Source organism: Pangasianodon hypophthalmus, chromosome 10, assembly GCF_027358585.1.
Source record: "Pangasianodon hypophthalmus isolate fPanHyp1 chromosome 10, fPanHyp1.pri, whole genome shotgun sequence".
In the NCBI taxonomy this organism is placed as follows: Eukaryota; Metazoa; Chordata; class Actinopteri; order Siluriformes; family Pangasiidae; genus Pangasianodon; species Pangasianodon hypophthalmus.
In genome coordinates, this window is record NC_069719.1 from 20,049,868 (window position 1) to 20,055,867 (window position 6,000).

A 6,000-nucleotide genomic window follows, 5' to 3' on the forward strand; every position below is an offset into this window, starting at 1 on the left:
AACTATTACACAGTCTGGCCATGAGAGCCTTAATGCTTTGGTACCATTTGCCAGACGGCAGGAGGGTGAAGAGTTTATGTAAGGGGTGCATGGGATCATCCACAATGCTGGTGGCTAGTGTAAACGTCTATGATGGAGGGAAGAAAGACCCCAATGATATTCTCAGCTGTCCTCACTATCTGCGGAAGGGTCTTGAAATCCGAGATGGTGCAATTTCCAAACCAGGCAGTGATGCAGCTGCTCAGGATGCTCTCGATAGTCCCTCTGTAGAACATGGTGAGGATGGGGGGTGGGTTTCCTCAGCCTTCACAGAAAGTAGAGATGCTGCTGGGTTGAGGGACCAGGTTTAGGTCTCTGCCAGGGGAACACCAAAGAATAAAAGTGCTCAGTGCTCAGTGTCATGATGTTGGAGATGCTGTTCCCGATCTGGACTGACCGAGGTCTCCCAGTCAGGAAATCCAGGATCCAGTTGCAGAGGGAGGTATTCAGGCCCAGCAGGTTCAGCTGTCCAATCAGGTGCTGAGGAATGATTGTGGTGAATGCTGAACTGAAGTCTATGAACAGCATTCGAACATACGTGTCCTTTTTGTCCAGGGGGGTGAGGGCCAGATGGAGGGTGGTGGTGATGGCCTCATCTGTTGAGAGGTTGGGACAATATGCGAACTGCAGGGGGTCCAGTGAGGGGGGCATCAGGGTCTTGATGTGCCTCATGACAAGCCTCTTGCAGCACTTCATGATGATGGGTGTGAGTGCAACTGGGTGGTAGTCATTGAGGAAGGACGCTGAAGACTTCTTTGGCATGGGGACAATGGTGGTGGCCTTGAAGCACGTTGGAACAACAGCGCTGCTCAGGGAGGTGTTTAAAATGTCAGTGAAAACATCAGTCACTTGGTCTGCACATTCTCTGAGCACTCTGCCAGGAATGGTCCAGCAGCCTTCCGTGGGTTAACTCTGTGTAGAGTTTTCCTCACATCAGCCATGGTTAGACACAGCAACTGGTCATTGGGAGGAGAGGTGGTTTTCCTCACTGTCACTGCGCCTCAAACCGAGCATAGAAGATGTTCAGTGCGTCTGGAAGGAAGGCATCACTGTCACAGGAAGAGCAGAGATGGCTCCTGCTGGCCAGGTTTTCACCTGCTTCAGAACCAGTTTGGTGCATCTGACAAGCGGTCTGTATGCTGGGATTAGCATAACAGAGATGTGGTCTGAGTAGTCAAGGTGGGGTTGGTGCTCTGCCTGGTACAGGCCAGGGATGTTAATTAATCAGGGTGGAGGAAATAATGAATAGCTCCAAATACCAGTCAATTTTGGCACAAAACCTTAACACTTCTGCTAAAACACTTAAGATGAAGAGGAATTTAAACTTTCAGCATGACAACAACCAGAAGCACACCCCCAAATCAACAAAAGAATGGCTTACAGCTAACTACCCAGCGTGAAGTCAGGGACTGCTGTGTTTTCATTTTTAGCCATAGTCTTGCCATTCAGCTAGCTGGACTAACTGCACATCATGCCGAAAGGATAGCAGCACTGTCTGGGTAAGACTCACAGTGGTGGTCTGTGTGTTTACGTAAACAACGATTGGTGCAGGAATGTGGTTGTGGTCTCAAGCTACTGTTCGTCGCTGGTGGAGTTTATGACTATGAAATGCCGGCCATACTACCTTCCCAGAGAGTTTACCACCATGCTCACTGTTATTCAATTCAATTCAATTCATTTTTATTTGTATAGCGCTTTTTACAAAGGTCATTGTCTCAAAGCAGCTTTACACAAACAAAAGTAAAGTGAAGTGTGTGTGTGTGCCGTCTCTGATGAGCAAGCAGGGCGACGGTGGCAAGGAAAAACTCCCTGAGATGGTGATAGGAAGAAACCTTGAGAGGAACCAGGCTCAACAGAGAACCCATCCTCATATGGGTTTACACTGTAGTGTGCATGTGTGTGTGTACAATGTGTGTTGGTGTAGTCCATGGAAAACAGCTGAAGCGTTTTCGTGGCAGTATGAAGCATTGCCGGTGGACAGGTCCAGAGTGAAGGGGGGGGGAGGTCTGGATCACCGGCAGCTCAGGAGTGATGCTCATCTGGTCCAGAGCGTAGGGGGGTCTGTATCACCGGTAGCTCAGGAGTGTAGCTCGGCAGAAGGAGAAGGAAAGTGGTTAGGTACACTCACAGTCACCGTGTGGAGATAAAACTCAACATCCACGAGTCCCCCAGATCTACTCCTTTGATAAAAACACTAGTCGCTAAATGCTAGGTTAAATAAATATGTCTTCAACCTCGACTTAAACACTGAGACCGTGTCTGCTTCACGTACATTAACTGGGAGACTATTCCATAATTTTGGGGCTTGGTAAGAGAAAGCTCTGCCCCCTGCCGTGGTTTTGGCAATGCGTGGTACTGATAGACAGCCTGCATCCTTAGAGCGAAGTAGGCGCGGCGGAACGTAAGGTACTAACATATCGCTTAAATACTGCGGAGCGAGACCGTTTAATGCTTTATAGGTTAGGAGTAATATTTTAAAATCGATGCGGAATCTTACTGGGAGCCAGTGTAATGTAGATAAGACTGGCGTGATATGCTCATACTTCCTAGTCCTAGTAAGGACCCTCGCTGCTGCGTTCTGAACTATCTGAAACTTATTTATGCATCTAGAACAACTGTTATGTTGTTCATTCCACAGGGTACTACCGCAAGGGAAACACTAAGTGAACTCTACGGGTCTATCAGTAACTAACAGACAGCTCACCCCAACGGATTTTTCATTGTTGCTTTAATGACGAGGATCTGAAATCAGTGCTGCCAAAATTCCACCAGCACATTGATTTTGCAACCCATGGTACAAACACTTTAGACCTTGTTTACACCAACATTCACAGTGCTTACAAGGCTGCACCCCACCCCCACCTCGGCTGCTCGTACCACATCTCTGTTATGCTAATCCCAGCATGCAGACCACTCCTGAAACGTGCCAAACTGGGTCTGACTACCTCCCTCTGCAACTGAATCCTGGACTTTCTGACCCCAGTCCATCGGGATCGGCAACTCCACCTCCAGCACCACCACACTGAACACCGGCACTCCCCAGGGCTGTGTGCCCAGTCCACTGCTATTCACACTGCTGACTCATGACTGTGCTGCAAAGTTCAGTTCTAGTCACATCATCAAGTTTGCTGATGACACTACAGTTGTGGGCCTCATCAGCAACAATGATAAGTCAGCATACAGAAAAGAGGTGAACTAGCTCACAGAATGGTGTAGAGACAACAATCTATCTCTTAATGTTGATAAGACTAAAGAGATGATTGCCGACTTCAGGAGGACCCAAGTGGACCAGTCACCACTGCACATCAATGGAACAACTGTGGAGAGAGTCAAAAGCTCCAGGTTTCTTGGTGTGCACATGACAGAGGACCTCTCCTGGACTCTCAACACCACCTGCCTAGCCAAGAAGGCCCAGCAGTGCCTCCAGTTCCTGCAGAGGAGAGAGCCAAAGTCATATAGAGACCGTCCTGACCAGCTGTCTCACTGTATGGTACAGGAACTGCACAGTTTCTGACCCTATTGTGAGATTGTGAGAACAGCTGAAAAGATCATCAGAGTTTCTTTACTCACCATCGACACCTCATTCAACAACCACTGCATCCGCAAAGCCACCAGTATTGCGGAGGACCCCTCTCATCCCTCTCATGGACTCTTCACCCTCCTGCCATCGGGCAGAAGGTACAGGAGCATCCGTACCACCATCAGCAGACTCCGCAACAGTTTCTTCCTTGAGGCAGTCAAATTATTCAACACCCTGCTGCCACCCAATGCTTACCTGTGCTAGTCAAACACCTAACTCAGTATGACTCAGTACCATCGCACATGGCACTTTACAAAACTGCATCAGACACTTTTATATTATGGAACTTGTTTTTGCTGCTACACTTGTGCTGCTACATCACACAACAGTTTACAGCCCATGTTCTGTGTATTTATTGTTATGTGTATTTATTGTCTGACACTGTTGTGTATTTGCACTTTATGTAGTCTTACGTACTGTTCTGTGTTGCACCATGGTCTTGAAGAAATGACATTTCGTTCCAATGGATACAAGCTATATAGAGGAATGACAATAGAAACTCACTTGACTTGACTTGACTTAACCAAAACAACAACAAACAGGGTTGTGCACAGGAGATGCCCAGCCAATTTGACAGAGTTAGAATGCTTTTCCAAGGAAGAATGGCAAAATATTGCTAAGTCAAGATGTGGCAAAGTGATTTACTCTTACTCAAAAAGATTGAATGCCGTGGTAAAATCTATGGTGCAATTAAGTATTAGTTTAGGGGTGTGCACACTTGTGTAACCGAGTTTTTTTTGTACATTTTTTTTATTATTTTAATTTTTTTCCCTAAAATGATTCTTATTATTCTTCACTTTAATTTGTAGGTTTCAATTTCACAATAGGTAGAAAAGGTTCTGGTATGATTTATCTTGGTTTCATTGTTTTACATCACAAAAAAATGCCATTTTATCAGGGATGTGTAGACTTTTTGAATCCACTGTATGTACAATCTCTGCTCATTCTATCCACTTCATAATGTCTTCATAATGTCTCTATACACATTTAATGATATGTTGTATATGACAGGATAAGAAGAAACCACAGTCTTTTTTGTTCCATTTTTGGAAATCAATCAGAAAATGGGAACTAATTACGGGTTGCAGCTAAAGTTTGTGAGTGGGGAAGTGAAAAAGCGTTGGACCACACACACACATACACACACCATATGATTGTTCCAAGGAGTCATTTGAGTCAATCTTTTGGATTTATTGCTCCTCTGCCTCATACCTAATTTCCAAAAAATTGAGTTTAAATGTTGCTTGTCATGCTACCGCTTTGTCGCTGGCTGCTGTCACTTAAATTGTGGCTCTATGTCATGCATATACAAAGAAAATGAATGGTCTGTTAATTTGACACTTGCTACTGTGAACGTAGGGTAAATGGTACATCATAATTTTTCTGGACAGGTAGCAGCATTCCTCAGAGTAGGTATAATCTGGGGAAGACTGGCCAGTAATCTTTAGATTGGAATAATTCTGCCTGAATATTGATCATTGATTGTTTACAAATGTACCCACATGCCCACAGTAAGTAGAAAAACAGGCTTTACCCAGGTTGGAGCTGATTAGAATGCTATGTTCACTGCTGTTCTTTGTATAATGCCTTCTATTTTGGTCAGCGAAGCAAGATACTGACTCAACAGTCCCCCAAGTTTCTCTGGTAAACATGTGCAATCTGGTGCTCCTGATGGTACAAGAGCTTTCCAGGCTTGGTTCTATGTTATATCTCCAACTCCCACAGTCTTCCTCCCTTCCATCCTCCACCTCCACCTCAGAATTCCCCGCTTTTCTCCCTGCTGTGTGGGGTGTTGAATCGCATGCTATTTGCCAGGCTGAGCAGTCATCATAGCGTAGGCTGTCAGGACTGCCCAGTCCATTAGAGCTACCCTCTCACACCGCCCCTGGGCCATCTGGATAACGGGTTGCATAGTGATGACCAGAATAACAATAAGAATCAGAATCAGTCATGGCATGGCAGGAGGATGATGTTACTCTTATTGAAGTTGGACTTAAATGTTTCTGCAGGACATTATTCACCTTCACGTACCTGAAACTTAGATATGTTATTGTCACCTTATTCTGTCACTAATTTAATACTTTAGTGAACCAATTAGTTAAAGTCTTGCGGGATTTTATAAACCTTCCAAGATGTCAAGTAACCATATCAGAAGAAGCAATGTAGGTATTCACAGGAGACATGACACATCTTTTAGTGAGTTCTCTGTGGAAATACAATTTGCACTGCATGTATCTTGGATAGTCAAGTGGGTGTTATATGTTTATATTAAGTTTAAGAAACCCTTATTCATTCTGGTCAAACTTTTTTGTCCCACCAGTTAATATATATAGCCACAGTGTGTTTTAAAAATGGCTTGAAATGATAATAATGAGTAATAA